General features: G+C 43.4%; 1 protein-coding gene across 5 annotated transcripts in view; it reads left to right on the top strand.

Annotated features, from left to right (window-relative positions):
• The window catches only part of LOC122552908 (ribosomal protein S6 kinase alpha-2), a 438338-nt gene that overhangs the window by 270079 nt on the left and 150282 nt on the right, over positions 1-17977 (top strand). The gene's annotated exons all lie outside the window — the stretch shown is intronic.

The raw sequence follows: 17977 nt of genomic DNA, 5'->3' as shown, positions 1-17977 counted from the left end.
AGTTTTGTTTCCCTATGGTCAATTTGAGAACATTTAACATCACTCTCGCCAAGATAACCTCCTTCAGCACAGATTGGGAACTGAACTGTGGACCTTTCTGGGATGATTTTCTGATGAGTCACGCCCCCACAGTCACTTTCAGCAAGACTGCAACAGGAATCCCAACTTTTGTAAAATTGTGTTTTTGTTGTTCTATAACCAAAATTGCACTGGTGGAATGAATGAACAAAAAAGTTACATTTATGCAATGCCTTTCATGACCTCAAAATGCCCTGAAGTGCTTCAAAGATACCTTTGAACACACCAATCAATATATGCACAGCACCGTGATACAAATAGTAAAGTTGAAATGACCAGATAATCTGTATTTAGTGATGCATGTTGAGGGGTAAATGTTGTTCACAACGAGAGTGAGAATTCAAAAGGTGGCAGGGAATTGTTAACGTTCAACTTAGAAGGTAGATTTAATATCTGATTGAAAACATGGAGCCTGCAACAGTGCAACACTCCCTCAGAGTAAACGAGAGAACTCTCACAGCGATCAAACATGGCAATCTGCCAATGCCTGGATCAGTAAACCTATCTGTGATAACTGAAGAGACCAGTTATATTGGACTGAATTATGTAAAGTTACTAGTTCTGTCAGAAGAACTGGTATGTAGTTTTGCCAGTAGGAAAAATAAAATTACCTCATCATCAAACCCATTTCAAAGGTTTAAATTTTAAAATATTCTCGTCCATGATGTTTTATGAATTATTATTGCATTGCACATTCTAAAGCAATATTAGGACATAAAATGCATCTTTATTTTCAAGATTGCAATCTTGAAATCTTGAATTACCTCCACTTCCGTTGCATCTGCTCCCAGGTGGTCCAATTCCACCACAGAACATTCCAGATGGACCCCCCTTTTTCAAGGACTGCAATTTCCCCTCCCACATGGTCGACGATGCCCTTGAGCATACCTCCTCACTTCCCACAACACCACCCTTGAACCCCACCCCTCCTATCACAACAAGGATAGAACCCCCCACGGTCCTCATCTCCCATGCCACCAACCTCTGGATACAACATAGAGACCATTCCCGCTGCAAATCCCCTGTCATCTCCATGCCCCCCACCAGCCCACCCTCCACTCCCAGCACCTTGTCTTGCCACCGCAAGACGTGCAAAACCTCTACCCACACCACACCCCCTCACTCCTTCCAAGCCCAAAAGGATCCTTCCACATCTGACAGAGATTTACCTGTACTTCCACACACATCATCTACTGTGTCCGTTGCTCTCGATTTGGTCTCTTCTACATTGGGGAGATAGGACGCAACTTGCAGAAATTTCAGAGAACATCTCTGGGACACATGCAATAAACAACCTCATCGCCCTGTGGCCGATCACTTCTGCTCTCTCTTCCACTCCGCCAAGGACAAGCAAGTCCTGGGCTTCTTCCACAGCCAGACTCTAGCTACCTGACGCCTGGAGGAAGAAACCTCATCTTCTGCCTTGGGATCTTCCAACCACATGGGATCAATGTCGATTTCACTAGTTTCTTCATTTCCCCTCCCCCACCTTATCCTAAATCCAACCTTCCAACTTGGCATTGCCCTCTTGACCTGTCCTATTTGTCCATCTTTCTTCCCACCTATCTGCTCCACCCTTCTCTCCAACCTATCACCATCACCCTCCACCTCCATCTACCTGTCATATTCCCAGCTACCTTTCCCCCAGCCCCACCCCCCGTATTTACCTCTCAGCCCCTTTGGGCCCCCCACATTCCTGATGAAGAGCTTTTGCTCGAAACGTTGACTCTCTTGCTCCTCGGATGCTGCCTGACTGCTTTTCCAGCACCACAGTTTTCGATACAGTTCTGGTCACCCGACAATAGGAAGGATATTATTACATTGCAGAAAGATCACAAAAGTTTGACATAGTTGTTGCTTGACCATAAGGTTTGAGTTATATGCAGACGCTGGATAGGCTAGAATGTTTTTCACTGGAATGTAGGAAGTTGAGTTGTGCTCATATGGACATTTATAAAATTACGAGGGGCATAGTTAAGGTGAATAGCAAAGGTCTTTTCCCTAGGGTAGGGCAGTTCAAAACTAGGAGGCATATTTTTCAGGTGAGAGGAGAAAGACTTAAAAGAGACCTGAGGGACAATGTTTTTCGCACAGAGGTTGGTTCATATGTTGAATGAACTGCCAGAGGAAGTGGTAAATGCAGGTATAGTTACAACATTTAAAAGACATTTGGATAGGAAAGGTTTAGAGAGATATGGACCAAAGTGAGACTAGTTTAGTTTGGAAAACCTGGTTGACATAGACGGCTTGGACTGAAGAGTCTCTTTCCATGACAGATGATTCTATAATTTTATATGAATGGCCAAGTTTCTAAACATTTCTTCTGTGGATTCACAATATTCAGTGGGCGGCACGGTGGCACAGTGGTTAGCACTGTTGCCTCACAGTGTCAGAGACCCGGGTTCATTTCCCACAGGCGACTGACTGTGTGGAGTTTGCACGTTCTCCCCGTGTCTGCGTGGGTTTCCTCCGGGTGCTCCGGTTTCCTCCCACAGTCCAAAGATGTGCAGGGTCAGGTGAATTGGCCACACTGAATTGCCCGTAGTGTTAGGTAAGGGGTAAATGTAGGGGTATGGGTGAGTTCGCTTCGGCGGGTCGGTGTGGACTTGTTGGGCCGAAGGGCCTGTTTCCACACTGTAATGTAATCTGTAATCTGTAATGTAATCATATATGTGCAGTTTCCCTGCAGGATTTTGCACTTGTTTGTTATTTACTCATGGGACATGGACATTGCCAGCTCAGCCAGCATTTGTTGCCTGTTCATCTCTGCCTTTGAGAAGGGGGTGGTGAGCTACCTCTGAATTTCTGCAGTCCATGTGCTTTGTGTGGACCCACAATGCCACTGGGGAAGAAATTCTAGGATTTTGACCCAACAACACAGAAGGCTTGGTGATATATTTCCAAATCAGGATGGTTAATGTTTTGGAGGGAAATTCCATGTTTCTACTCCCTTTGCCCTTCCAGATGAAGGTGCTGTCTAAGGATTTTGGTGAATTTCTGCAGTGCACCTTGTGGATCGTACACATTGCTGCCATAGAGTATCAGTGATGGAGAGAGTGGATGTTCGACAATGTGGTGCCAATCAAGCAGGCTGTTTTGTCCTGGATGGTGTCAAGCTTTTTGAGTGTTGTTGGAGTGCACTCATCCATCACTCTCCTGCCTTGTGCCTTGCAAATGATGGACAGACTTTGGGGAGTTAGGAGGTGAGTTACTTGTGGCAGTATTCCTAGTCTCTGACCTGATCCTACAGCCACTATATTTATATGGCTAGTCCAGTTGAGCTTCTGGTCAATGGCAAGATGGGATGTTGTTAATAGGACTTTTAATGATGGTAACAGATTGACTTTCAAGGGGCAGTGGAGAGTTTGTCTCTTATTGGAAACCAACACTGCCTAGCATTTGTGTGGCATGGATGTTACTTGCCACTTGTCAGCCCAAGCCTGGATACTTTCCAGATCTTGGTGCATTTGAACATGGACTGCTTCAGCATCTGAGGAGTCACAAATTATGCTGAACATTACATAATCATTGGTGAACATCCCCACTTCTCACCTTTTGATGAAGGGAAGATCATTGATGAAGCAACTGAAGATAGTTCAGCCTAGGACACTACTCTGAGGAACTCCTGGAGATGAGATGACTGACCTACGACTACCACAATCATCTCCAGATTTGCTAAAGCTCCTTGATGTCACAATCCGTTAATGTGGCCTTAATGTCAAGAGTTGTCATTTTACCTCACCTCTGCATTTCATCTCTTTTGTCCAAAGCTGTAATGAGGTCAGGAGTTGAATGGCCCTAGCAGAATTGAAACTGGGTGTCAGTGAGCAGGTTGTTGCTGAGGAAGTGGCTTGATGGCACTAGGAGAAAGTGAGGACTGCAGATGCTGGAGATCAGAGTCAAAATGTGTGGCACTGGAAAAGCAAGATGGTCAACCAGCATCTGAGGAGCAGGAGAATCAATGTTTCAAGCTTAAGTCCTTCATCAGGAATGAGGCTTGTGGGCTAAGGAGGCTGAGAGATAAATGGAAGAAGTGGGTAAGGCTGGGGGGAAGGTAACTGAGAATGCAATAGGTAGATGAAGGTGAGGGTAAAGGTGGTAGGTCAGAGAGGAGGGTGGAACAAATAGATGGGAAAGATGATGGTCAGGTCAAGAGGGCGGTGCCAAGTTGGAAGGCTGGATCTTGGATAAGGTGGGGGGAAGGGGAAATGAGGAAACTGGTGAAATTCACATTGATCCCATGTGGTTGGAGGGTCCCAAGGCGGAATATGAGGTATTCTTCTTCCAGGCATTGGGTGGTTAGGGTTTGGCGATGGAGGAGGCCCAGGACCTGCATGTCCTTGGTGGATTGGGAGGGGAAGTTTAAGTGTTCCACCATGGGGCAGCGGAGTTGTTTCATGCATGTATCCCAGAGATGTTCTCTGAAGCGTTCCGCAAGTAGGCATCCTGTCTCCCCAATGTAGAGGAGACCACATCAGGAGCATTGGACACAGTAAATGATGTATGGAAATACAGGTAAATCTCTGATGGATGTAGAAGGCTTCTTTGGGGTCTTGGACGGAGGTGAGGGGGGAGGTGTGAGCGCTGGTTTTGCAATTCCTGCAGTGGCGTGGGAAGGTGCTGGGAGGGGAGGGTGGGTTGGTGGAGGCCGTGGATCTGACAAGAGATTCGCAGAGGGAATGGTCTTTATGGAATGTGGATATGGGTGGGGAGGGAAATTAACCCTGATGGTGGGGTTTGTTTGTAAGTGGCAGAAATGGCAGAGGATGATGTGATGTGTCTAGAGCTTAGTGGGGTAGAAGGTGAGCATCGGTGGGGGTGGGGGGTTCTGTCCCTTTTGCGATTGGAAGTCTGGGGTTTGAGGGCAGAGATGTAGGAAGTGGATGAGATGTGCTGGAGAGCATCATCAATCATATGGGAGGAGAAATTGCAGTCTTTGAAGAAGGAAGCTATCTGGTGTGTCCTGTGGTGGAATTGTTCCCTCTGGGAGCAGATGTGGCAGAGGCAGAGGAATTGGGAATAAAGGATAGATTTTTTACAGGGGACAGGGTGGGAGGAGGTGTATTCCAGGTAGTTGTGGGGGTCAGTGGGTTCGTAGTAGATGTCCATGTTGAGTCAGTCACTGGTAATGGAGATGGAGAAGCCCAGGAAGGGGAGGGATATGTCGAGATGATCCAGATGAACTTAAGATCGGGGTGAAAAGTGTTAGTGAAGTTGATGAAATGTCCAACCTCCTCGTGGGAGCACAAAGTGGCATTGATACAGTCATTGATGTAGCAGAGGAAAAGGTGGTGAATGGTGCCAGTGCAGCTGCAGAAGCTGGACTGTTCAATGTATCTGACAAAGAGACAGGCATAGCTGGGGCCCATGCGGGTGCTCTTTACTACCCCTTTGGTCTGAAGGAAGTAGGAGGATTCAAAGGAGAAATTATTGAGAGTGAGAACCAGTTCAGCAAAACAAATGAGAGTGTCAATGGTAAGAGGTTAAAGTTTTAGGAGAAAGGGGAGAAAATTTAAAACACAGATGAGGAAAAATTACTTCTTTCAAAAAGTCATAAAATCTGTGGTATTTGCTACAGCAGAGTTTGGTAGACTCTGGAACATTAAGTACATTTTAAGGAGGAGATAGACAGATTTCAATTAGTGATGGGTTGTAAGGTTATGGAGCGCAGGCAGGAAAGTGGAGTTAGGCTGAGATGAGATCAGCCATGATTGTATTTCAAATTGCAGGTTTGAAGAACTGAATTATCTTTTCCCACTCTTAATCCTTATGCTCCGAAATGCTGTGTCATTCTCACCATTATTCATTCTTCGTTGGTGTAACATTTTCAACCCTTGTATGTCATAGAATGGTTACTGCAAAGAAAGAGGCCATTAAACCCATTGCTTGTGAAATGTTCCATGCAGATACTTTGACCAGTTTATTGCTCATAAAATAAGACTATAAGACATAGGAGCGGAAATAAATGTGTTTATTCAGATACTTGTTACTGTATGAGACAAACATAGGACTGGGTTCAAACTTAGTTTTATTGAAACACTTGCAAGTTAACTGTTTTGGCAACTCCTTTAGAATTTTATTCTTTCTTTTATCTTGCACTTCCTTGTCTTTCCTACCAAAATACATGAGAGTCATAGAGTCATAGAGATTACAGCACGGAAACAGACCCATTGATCCAAATCGTCCATGCCAACCAGGTATCCTAAATCAATCTAGTCCCATTTGCCAGCACTTGGCCCATTATTCCTCTAAACCCTTCCTATTCATATATTCATCCAGATGCCTTTTAAACATTGTAATTGCACCAGCTTCCACCACTTTCTGCCGCAGCTCATTTAGTACACGCACCACCCTCTGCATTGAAAAATTGCCTTTTAAATATTTCCCCTTTCATCTTAAACCTATGCCCTCTAGTTTTGGACTGTCCCACCCTGGGGAAAAGACCTTGTCTATTCACCCTATCCATGCGCCCTCATTATTTTATAAACTTCTATCAGGTCACCCCTCAGCCTATTCAGCCTCTCCCTATTGCTCAAAACCTCCAACCCTGGCAACATCCTCGTAAATCTTTTCCAAACCAATTCAAGGTTCACAACGTCCTTCCTATAGCAGACAGATCAGAATTACATGCAGTATTCCAAAGTGGCCTAACCCCAATGTCCTGTACAGCAGAACATGACCTCCTGCACCAACCAACAAAGCAAAGCATACCAAACACTTTCTTCACTATCCTGTCTATCTGTGACTCCACTTTCAAGGAACTATTAACCTGCACTCCAAGGTCTCTTTGTTTAGCAACACTCCCCAGGGCCTTACCATTAAGTGTACAAATCCTGCCTTGATTTGCCTTTCCAAAATGCAGCACCTCACATTTATCTAAATTAAACTCCATCTGCCATTCCTCGGACCATTGGCCCATCTGATCGAGATCCCATTGTACTCTGAGATAACCTCCTTCATTTTCCACTACACCTCCAATTTTGGTCTAGATTAGAGTGGTGCTGGAAAAGCACAGCAGGTCAGGCAGCATCCGAGGAGCAGGAAAATCGACCTTTCTGGCAAAAGCCCTTCATCAGGAATGAAGGCAGGGAGCTTCCAGGGTGGAGAGATAAATGGGAGCGGGGTGGGCTGGGGAGAAGGTAGAAAAAAGTACAATAGGTAGATGGGGATGGGGATGAAGGTGATAGGTCAGAGAGGAGTGTGGAGCGGATAGTGGGAAGGAAGATAGGCAGGTAGGACAGGTCATGAGGATGGTCCTGAGCTGGAAGGTTGGAACTGGGGTAAGGTGGGGGGAGGGGAAATGAGGAAACTGGTGAAGTCCACATTGATGCCCTGAGATTGATGTGTTCCGAGGCAGAAGACTCTGATTTCCAGCATCTGCACTCCTGACTTTTGCCTAACTCCAATTTTGGTTTCATTCAGACTTCTGTGCATTAAATTTGCTCTGCCATGCATCTGGCAAGTCCAGCTGTCTTTCAATGTCCTTTTGAAATGTATGACAATCCTTGTGACTATTCAATATTGCTTCTAACGTTGTAATATTTACAGATATTGAAATTTTGCCCAAACTACCAATTACAATTCATTAAATTTGAGAAAAACAAACAGCCCATAGAGACTGTTTTCAGTCCCTATGGAACCGCATTGCTCCAGTTTGAAAAACCACTTTGTATTTATTCTCACTCAACCAACTTTATATCCATGCTATTTCCTTTTGTTCCGCGGACTTAAACTTTACTAGCAAACTTGTTATGTGGCAATTCTATCGACAGCCTTTTGGAAGTGTATGTATACCACGTCAACTGCCCTTATCAACTATTTCTATTACCTCATCAAGAATTTAAACAAATTAGCATTTTTTCTTTGTGTACCAAATTAGTGAAATGTGATTTTTCTTTAACAATGTTAACTTGTTTTCCTTATTTAATCTACTCTTGATTAGACCAACCTCCTCAGTCCAAATAGCTTTGAGATTGACAATTATTATCTCATGAAAAATAATTGCTGAGGTGAAAATAATGCTGGCCTATGTTAATTGTGTTGTTACATGACCTTCTGGCCATACCTCTTTTCTGCTAGTCCTCTTAGTGTCTGAAGATCTAACTGTACGGTGCCAGAAATTGTTATCCTGAGCAAGGCTAGCTGTATTTGCTATCAGATACACTACCTCAAATCCAGCAATCTGAAAACTAACAATGCTTGAAATACAGACTTTTTTAAAAGTTGCTTTTTTTTTTATTATCATGAGATAAGTAAAACAATATACTGGCTTGTTGAACTAAGTGGTGTAATGGTATGCCTCCTAATTAATTGCTTCAAACACTAGTCATTTCCCCATGGTCTGAGTAATCTGAACAATTTGACCCAATCTGACCAAATCTGTCTCACCTACACTGCTCCTCCCGAAAATCAGCATGATCCAAAATCGGACATAGAGTACATCCCAGATCAGGCAGTTTTGGAGACCTTGGACCTATAACCCAATGATTTTTTTGCTATTTGTGAACTAGACACAGTACCTTTTAAATTATTTTGTACATCAGACATTTGTAATATTACAAAGGCCTTTTTGTGAGTGATTAACATAGCAACTCCAGTTTGTATAAAAATTGCTAGGATCTCTTTACATAGCGAACACAGTGGTCCTAATTATATTGCCAAAATTCTGAGTAATGCTTATTGAGGGTGGAAAAGACAGATGCCCCACATGAACCCATTCATAAAATTAGACTGAGCAGATGTTATGTATTGTGCTGCCATTATTTGCCCTGTTGTCATGATGACATGTTGATGGAATGGGTGGAGAGGTGGCCGATGAGCTTCACTGTAGAGAATTGTGAGATGATACATTTTGGTCAGAAGAACATTGAAAGACAATACAAATTAGGGGATACAATTCTAAAGAGGTACAGCAGCAGAGGGATCTGGATGTATGTGTGCACAGACCACCAGGAGAGGTGAGGAGAGCAGTTAATAATGTTTGATGAATTGTCACTAGCTTCAAAACGTTCTTCCCACAGATGTTGCCAGACCTGTTGAGTTTCTCAAGCAAGTTCAATTCTTCTTTCAGATCTCCAGCATCTGCAGTTCTCTGTGTTATTCAAGTTAATAAAACATAATGTTCTTGGCCGTTTTAATAGGGGCATAGAGTACAAGAGCAAGGGTGTGACGTCGATCATGTTTGAGAAACTTTTTAAACCTCAGCTGTCGTATTATGTCTAGCTGGGGAACCCACAGTATAGAAAAGATGTGAATGCATTGGAGAGAATGCAGAAGCAATTTACAAGAATGATTCTAGGAATGAGAAACTCCAGTTATGAAGATAGATTGAAAATGTTGGGACTGTCCTCCTTGGAGTGAAGTTTGAAAAGAGATTTGATAGAAGCTTTCATTATCATGAGCGAGCTGACAGAGTAGATAGAGAGAAGCTATTCCAATTCATAAAAGAAAATAGTACAAGAGGGCATTGATTAAAAGTGATCTGCAAAGGAAGCAAGAGTGATGTGAGAAAAATGATTTTCACACACTGGGTAGTTAGGGTATGAAATGCACTGTCAGGAAATGTGGTGGAAGCAGGTACACTAGATGCACTCAAGAGGACATTGGGTGATCATTTGGCTTGAAATAGTATAGCGGGATATAGGGAAAAGGCAAAAAAATGGCACTAGGTAATAGAACTGGTGCAGGCACAATGGGACAAATGTCCCACTACCTTGCTGTAACGGTTCTATGATTCTGTGATGTTCTCAATGCACTGCTGTGAAGGTGATCCATTACAATATTGCAACCTTATCATGAACTCTGCTAATTTCCCCATCAGCTGACGTTTCTCAGAGCTAATCATCAGTACTTGGACATAGATTAATAGATTAATATTTAGCAAACATTCTTTTTTACACACATGTTCTACTCAATCAAGACGTAACACAACTTTTCAACGTTACTTGCCATCTCAAAGTCCAAATTCAGATCTTCCTGTCCTATCATTCTCTCTTACTAACCTTGTGTAATCTTGTCGTCATCACTATCATATTGCACAACTGCAATATTCAAGACGTGGAGAAAAAGGAGTGAATGATGACGAATGCATTGTTGGTTGTGGATGTCTCTGCTCTCGAAGCTGCAGGTAAACTTGCTTCATGAAGTGAATCAGGTCGATCAGAGGCTAGAAGGCATTGTCCTGAAACTTAATTAATATGTCTCCATTCATTGAAAAAGGAGGATTATTTAAGTTAAATTGTGAACAAATTTCAGACACTGAGCTAGAAGAGAATCATATAGGCCCAGATTTTCTAATGGTCAGATAGCTGTTATGTGAACATAGATCAGAAATTGAATTTTTTTTTTGTTGGTAATTCTTCTACATCTGGAATCCTCTGAAAGTCTCCATTTAAGTCAGAGATTTCAGAGGTTTTCGGTGAAGTTGCATAAAAAGTTACTCAGGAAAAATGAGAGGGAACGTAACCCATCTTCAACCATTGGCTCAGACCAGATCAACCTGGCCCAAGTTTCTTGCCTCTGGACCAGACCCTCCCCCCATCTCACCAATACCTAACCTGACACCTTCCCTTTGCAGGACTCAAACCCCTAGATTATGCACCCATTTTCAGCAACCCCTGGTGGACCCAATTTCTTCCATCTAACCCAACCCCTGGCCCAGATGGCACACAAACCAAATAGAACCCTACCCCATCCTACTCAGCTGGCATCTTATTTGCCTAGAACTCTAAGCCCTACCACTCAACCCCTTTCTCACCTGGCCCTCATATTTACTGGGCACCCTGGCACCCCCATATGGTACTTACTTGCTACCCTCTCCTCTACCTATCTGGCATTTTACCCCTGGCACCCTGCACCCTCCCCTCCCAGCTGGCATCCTGCTTATCTATCCCACATATCTTGGCACCCTGCCCTGCCAGCATCCTAATATCACACTTGCCCTAATTACTTACAATTAAACAGTGGCTGCCAAAGTGGCTTCAGAATACAACAGCTGAGTATTGGGAAAAGGGGAATGGTTTGTCTTCCTCTGATAATTCTGTATAACGAAAGAACTGGCAAAATTCAAGTACAACTCTACATTTCTGGGTGAGCCCTGAGCAGAATTTCCTCTCCAAAATGTGGAGCCCCCTTCTTTTGTGAAAAGGAAGAAAGGGCCTGAGTGGCATAATCACTCCTCAGAAACCCTGGCCCATAATTCCCTGAAGAACTTGCCTTTTTTTGCTTTCTAAGGAGGTACAAATCTTCTTTATTGAGCTGTGTGATGTGGATGAAGGTTTTCAGACTCATCACTTATGGTCAATCCCTTACTGGTATTATGAGCTACTCTTAAAAAAATAACAATGAGGTTTAGGTGGTAGAAGAGGAAGCCCAATCCAATACATTGAGCAAGCAGAGCATTATGGGAGAGATACCACATGCAAATGAATTTACCAATGGAGTGTTCAGGAGGAAATGTGTAAAAACGTACCTCCTAGAGAAAGGTTTGAGGTGGAAGAGGTTTCACATTACCTCCTGAGGTTTCACAATGTAGTGTTTTAATAAAATGGGGGAAAGTAATTGTGTACCAATTGGTAGTTTAGTACATTCCTGAAAGATTTGAGAATCCCCACAGTGTGGAAACAGGCCTTTAGGCCCAATAATTTCAAACCAACCCTCCGTAGAGCACCCCACCCAAAGCCATTCCCCTACATTTACCCCTGATTAAGGCACCTAACCTACACATCCCTGAACACTATGCACAATTTGGCAAGGCCAATTCACCTAATCTGCACATATTTACACTGTGGGAGGAAACCCACACAGACACAGGGCAAACATGCAAACTCCACACAGACAGTTGCCCAAGACTGGATTCGAACCCGGGTCCCTGGAGCTGTGAGGCAGCAGTGCTAACTGCTATGCCACGATGTTGCCCATTTGGATTCATGTTATGAGACGTGGCAGACCTACTGGAATTTTTAAACATTTTGAGTACCACATTGTTATGTAAAGGATAATAGAGTGACATTGACCTCCCCTGCTTGATGACATTGCAAGTTCGCAAGGAAGGATGTCTTTCTCCATTTAAGTTTGAATAAGAAAACTCTTCAACCATCTCAACTGGAGACAGCAATGAGTAAACCCAAGGCTTACAGGCAGCTTGAAATTTGCTTCGTTAAGTTTTCACCTTGGCTTTTGAAATCCTACAGCATCCTGTGAGTGTCTATTCCCAAACAGGCAAACTACCATGTAGTGTTGGCTCACAGCATGCAATATTGATTGACTCTCGTAACTCAGGCAGGGCGAACCCATTTGTTATTCTGGTGAGCAAATTCCTGCTCCATCACATTTTCACTTAGTTCATGCTATAAATTCCATCTAGTTGTCATTTCTCCTTTGAATCCTCCCACTTCCTCCAGACCAAAGGGGTAGCCATGGGCACACGTATGGGCCCCAGCTATGCCTGTCTCTTTGTTGGCTACGTAGAGCAGTTGATCTTCCGTAATTACACCGACACCACACCCCACCTCTTCCTCAGCTACATTGATGACTGCATTGGCGCCACCTTGTGCTCCCGCGAGGAGGTTGAGCAATTCATCAACTTCACCAACACATTCCACCCTGACCTTAAATTTACCTGGACCATCTCTGACACCTCCCTCCTCTTCCTGGACCTCTCCATCTCCATTAATGACGACCGACTTGACACTGACATTTTTTACAAACCCACCGACTCCCACAGCTACTTGGATTATACCTCTTCCCACCCTACCTCTTGCAAAAATGCCATCCCGTATTCCCAATTCCTCCACCTCCGCCAGATCTGCTCCCAGGAGGACCAGTTCCACCACAGAACACACCAGATGGCCTCCTTCTTTAGAGACCGCAATTTCCCTTCCCACGTGGTTAAAGATGCCCTCCAACGCATCTCGTCTACATCCCACACCTCTGCCCTCAGACCCCACCCCTCCAACCGTAACAAGGACAGGTGCTCACCTTCCACCCTACCAACCTTCGCATAAACCAAATCATCCACTGACATTTCCGCCACCTCCAAACAGACCCCACCAGCAGGGATATATTTCCCTCCCCACCCCTTTCTGCCTTCCGCAAAGACCGTTCCCTCCGTGACTACCTGGTCAGGTCCACGCCCCCCTACAACCCACCCTCCCATCCTGGCACCTTTCCCTGCCACCGCAGGAACTGTAAAACCTGTGCCCACACCTCCTCCCTCACCTCTATCCAAGGCCCTAAAGGAGCCTTCCACATCCATCAAAGTTTTACTTGCACATCCACTAATATAATTTATTGTATCCGTTGCTCCCGATGCGGTCTCCTCTACATTGGGGAGACTGGGCGCCTCCTAGCAGAGTGCTTTAGGGAACATCTTCGGGACACCCGCACCAATCAACCACACCGCCCCGTGGCCCAACATTTCAACTCCCCCTCCCACTCTGCCGAGGACATGGAGGTCCTGGGCCTCCTTCACCCCCACTCCCTCACCACCAGACGCCTGGAGGAAGAACGCCTCATCTTCCGCCTCGGAACACTTCAACCCCAGGGCATCAATGTGGACTTCAACAGTATCCTCATTTCCCCTTCCCCCACCTCACCCTAGTTCTAAACTTCCAGCTCAGCACTGTCCCCATGACTTGTCCGGACTTGTCCTACCTGCCTATCTCCTTTTCCACCTATCCACTCCACCCTCTCCTCCCTGACCTATCACCTTCATCCCCTCCCCCACTCACCCATTGTACTCTATGCTACTTTCTCCCCACCCCCACCCTCCTCTAGCTTATCTCTCCATGCTCCAGGCTCACTGCCTTTATTCCTGATGAAGGGCTTTTGCCCGAAACGTCGATTTCAAAGCTCCTTGGATGCTGCCTGAACTGCTGTGCTCTTCCAGCACCACTAATCCAGAATCTGGTTTCCAGCATCTGCAATCATTGTTTTTACCTCGTCATCTTTTGCGGTCAGGTTCGCCCAATTATTAGATCTAAAGTCACTTTTTTTCCACAAAAAAATCTGCGAATTTGCTTTTTAATTGAAAATGATTCTATATTATACTTTAGATACAACTCAGTTTCTCAAACAAGTTATTAATGAATACAAAGCAATTAATCTAAAAGAAATCTGCAGATCATTAATGTGTCCTTAGTTCATAGCAGAGTGAAAGCCTTAACTCCTGTTAGGTCTGTCAGAAGATTACAAAAATGTCCCCTGTGGTTTTGAAGAATTGCGATTGCTGTATTAATAAGATGAATCATGACATTTTCTGCAATTTTCTGAAGTTCTTGAAATCTGAGAGAGTGAAGAATGTCAACTGTGCTGATAACTGTAATTACAGAACTAGGTTGAACTACAAGAAAAAAAAACTTCATTATAGAATCAAAGAAATATTCTGCACAGAAGAGGCTGTTCAATCCATTGAGTCTGTACTGCCAAAGCTATTCTAAACCTATACTAGTCTCACTTGCTGCACCAGACCTTAAAGATATGACACACACATCTGAATGTTCATCCAAGTGTTTTTTAAAGGTCGTGAGGGTACCTGCCTCAACTATCTCCCGAGGCAGTGCATTCCAGACTCCCATCACCCTCTGGGTGAAAGAAGATTCTATCAAATCCTCTCTCAATCTCCTCCCTTTCACTTTAGATGTGTGCCCCCTGTGTTTGACCCTTGAACTCAGGGGAACAGCTGCTTGCTATCCACCCTGTCCATGGCCCTCATAAGCTTATACACATCTCTCAAGTCCAGTGAAAACAACCCGAGCTTATCTAACCTTGCTTCATAACTAGACTGCTCTATCCCAGGCAACATTGTGGTGATCTCCTCTGCGTGCCTCCTTTAGTGTGGTGACCAGGACTGCACATAGTACTTCAGCTGTGGCACAATCAAAGTTCTGTACAGCTTCAACATAACCTACCTGCTCTTGTAATCTATGCCTTGACTAATAAAAGCAAATGTCCCATGTGCTTTCTTAACTACCTATTAACCTGCTCTATCACTTTCAGAAATGTGTGGACAAGCACTCCAAGATCCCTCTGTTTCTCTGAGCTTCCTAGTGTCATGCCATTCATTGAGTACTCCCCTGTCTTGTTACATCTTCCAATATGCTTCACTCACACTTACCTTGGTTAAAGTCTATCAACCACTGATCTACCCATCTGACCAATCTGTTTATATCCTCTTGTAACCTAAGACCTTCCTCCTCACTGTCAACAAGCCAGACAATCTTCATGTCATCTTCAAATGTACTTAGCATTCTCCCACATTCTCATCGACATCATTTGTGTATCATAGAAACAATAAGGGACCCAGCTCCGATCCATGGGGTATACTACTGGATACTGGCCTCCAGTCATACAAACAGTCTTCTACCACTATCCTCTGTCACCCGTCACTTAAGCCAGTTTTGGATCCAATGTACCACATTACCGTGGATTCCAAGTGCTTCTACCTTCATAAATCTCCCATATGGGGCATTGTCAAAGGTCTTGCTGAAATTCATGTAAACTACATCAACTTCCCTACACTCATCTACACTCTTGGTCACCTTCATGAAAAATTCAACCAGACTTTTTTTAGTCAAATCGTACACTACTTAATAAGGACATAGGTGTTATTACATGCAAAATAAAATTTGAATTTGAAGAGCTAGGTAAAAGCATGAGAGAAATCCACTGTTTAATTTTTATATCTGATGTGTGATGTTTAAAGTGTGACATGTAGCAGATGACAATAATTTATACATATATTAGCAATTCTTTAATCATGTTGCTGAAGACAAACCATTGAATGTCAGTTAGATAGGGAGCACTAGGTTGGGGGATTGAAAGTTTGTAAGTGCAATTCAGTCTGCAATGAAAGAATTTGGGAAGTGGAGTAAAATATAGGTTTTTATTGATTTTTGTTTTAAAAATATATTTTCTATTACCCACTGTATGTCAATTAATTGCTCAGTAAGTGAAGTAGCTACTGTACTAAACTAACAACAAGAAGTCAAGGGAGGTGATAGCCTAGTGGTATTATCACTGGATTATTAATCCAGAGACCCAGGTAATGTTCTGGGACCTGGGTTCAAATCCTGCCACGGCAGATAGTGGAATTTGATTTCAATAAAAAATATCTGGAATTAAGAGTCTATTGACCATGAATCCATTGTTGGGAAAAAATCCATCTGGTTCACTAATGTCCTTTAGGAAAGAAAATGACCATCCTTACCTGATCTGACCTACAAGTGACTCTTAAATGCCCAATTGGGTTGAGCAATAAATGCTGGCCAGTGATGTCCTCATCCCATGAATGAATTTAAAACAACATTGGGAGTTTTAAGACAATTTATCAAGTTGTGAAACAGAGACAAGTCTGAAAATATATGGCTTTGTAAGTGGGAGATCATGCCTTGCAAATTTGTTAGAATTCTTTGATGAAGTGACCAGGAAGATTGATGAGAGCAGGGCGGTAGACGTAGTTTATATGGATTTCAGTAAGGCCTTTGATAAGGTTCCACATAGTAGGCTGCTCCGGAAGGTTACATCACATGGAATCCAGGGCGAGTTGGCAAATTGCATACAAAATTGGCCTGATGGTGGGAAGTAGAGGATAATAGTGGAAGAATGCTTGTTGGACTGGAGGCTGTGACCAGTGGAGTACCTCAAGGGTCAGTGCTGGGCCCATTATTGTTTGTTGTCTGTATCAATGATTTGGATGAGAATGTACAAGGCATAATTAGTAAATTTGCTGATAACACCAAAATAGGCGGTATTGTGGACAATGAGGAAGATTATCAGAAATTGTAGCAGAATCTTAATTAGCTGGGGAAGTAGGCCGAGAAATATCAAATGGAGTTTAATATAGTTAAGTGTGAGGGCTTGCATTTTGGAAAGTCAAATCAAGGTAGGAGTTTCATGGTGAATGATAGGGCCTTAAGGAGTGTAGTGGAACAAAGTGACTGTGGAGTTCAGGTTTACAGTTCTCTGAAAGTGGAGCCACAGGTAGAAAGGGCAGTGATGAAGGCTTTTGGCACACTGGCCTTCATCAGTCAGGGCACTGAGTATCGAAGCCGGAAAGTTATGTAGCAGTTATACAGGACATCAATGAGGCCACATTTGGAGTGTTGTGCTCAGTTTTGATCACCTTGCTATAGGAAGGATGGTATTAAATTGGAAAAAGTGCAGAAGAAGTTTACAAGTTTGTTGTCTGGACTCAAGGATCTGATTATAGGGAGAGGTTGGACAAGCTAGGATATTTTTCTTTAGAGAGTAGGAGACTGAGAGGGTACCTTATGGAGTTGTATAAGATCATGAGAGGCATGGATCAGGTGAATGCACTTCATCTTTTTTCCAGGTTTGGAGAACTGAGGATGAGAGGGCATCAGTTTAATGTTAGAGGGGAAAGAATAAAAGGGAACCTGAGGGACAACTTTTTTACACAGAGGGTGGTACATATATGGAATGAGTTGTTGAGGCAGATACATTAACAATATTTAGAAGGCATTTGGACAAATACATGGATAGGAAAGGATTAAAAGGATATGGGCCAAGTGCAGGGAAATGGGGTTAGCGTGGATGGACATTTTGGTTGGCATGGACCAATTTGGGCCAAAGGGTCTCTGTGCTGTAGGACTCTATGACTCTATGGCAGGAGAAAAATGACTGTGAAAACCATTGGCTTATCTTAAAAATACAACTGGTTCACTAAAATCCTCAAGAAAGAGATGTGAAACTCCTCATTTCATGTCTACATGGACTAAAGGAATCTGATAGAATTTCTGACTTCTTAAGTTGACTGTGTCCAAAAAACAAATTAAAAACAAAAGATCTCTAATAAATATTCATGAATTATGTAAGTAATTGTGCATTATTCATCATTTAGGCTGTAGATATTTACATTGAAAGCTCAGAAATATGTGCA

This window comes from Chiloscyllium plagiosum, unplaced genomic scaffold (assembly GCF_037043375.1).
Source record: "Chiloscyllium plagiosum isolate Xiang-an unplaced genomic scaffold, Cpla_swu_hap1 HiC_scaffold_10, whole genome shotgun sequence".
NCBI classification, from domain to species: Eukaryota; Metazoa; Chordata; class Chondrichthyes; order Orectolobiformes; family Hemiscylliidae; genus Chiloscyllium; species Chiloscyllium plagiosum.
The sequence above is the reverse complement of the archived record's forward strand: the minus strand, read 5'-3'. Positions and strand labels throughout refer to the sequence as shown.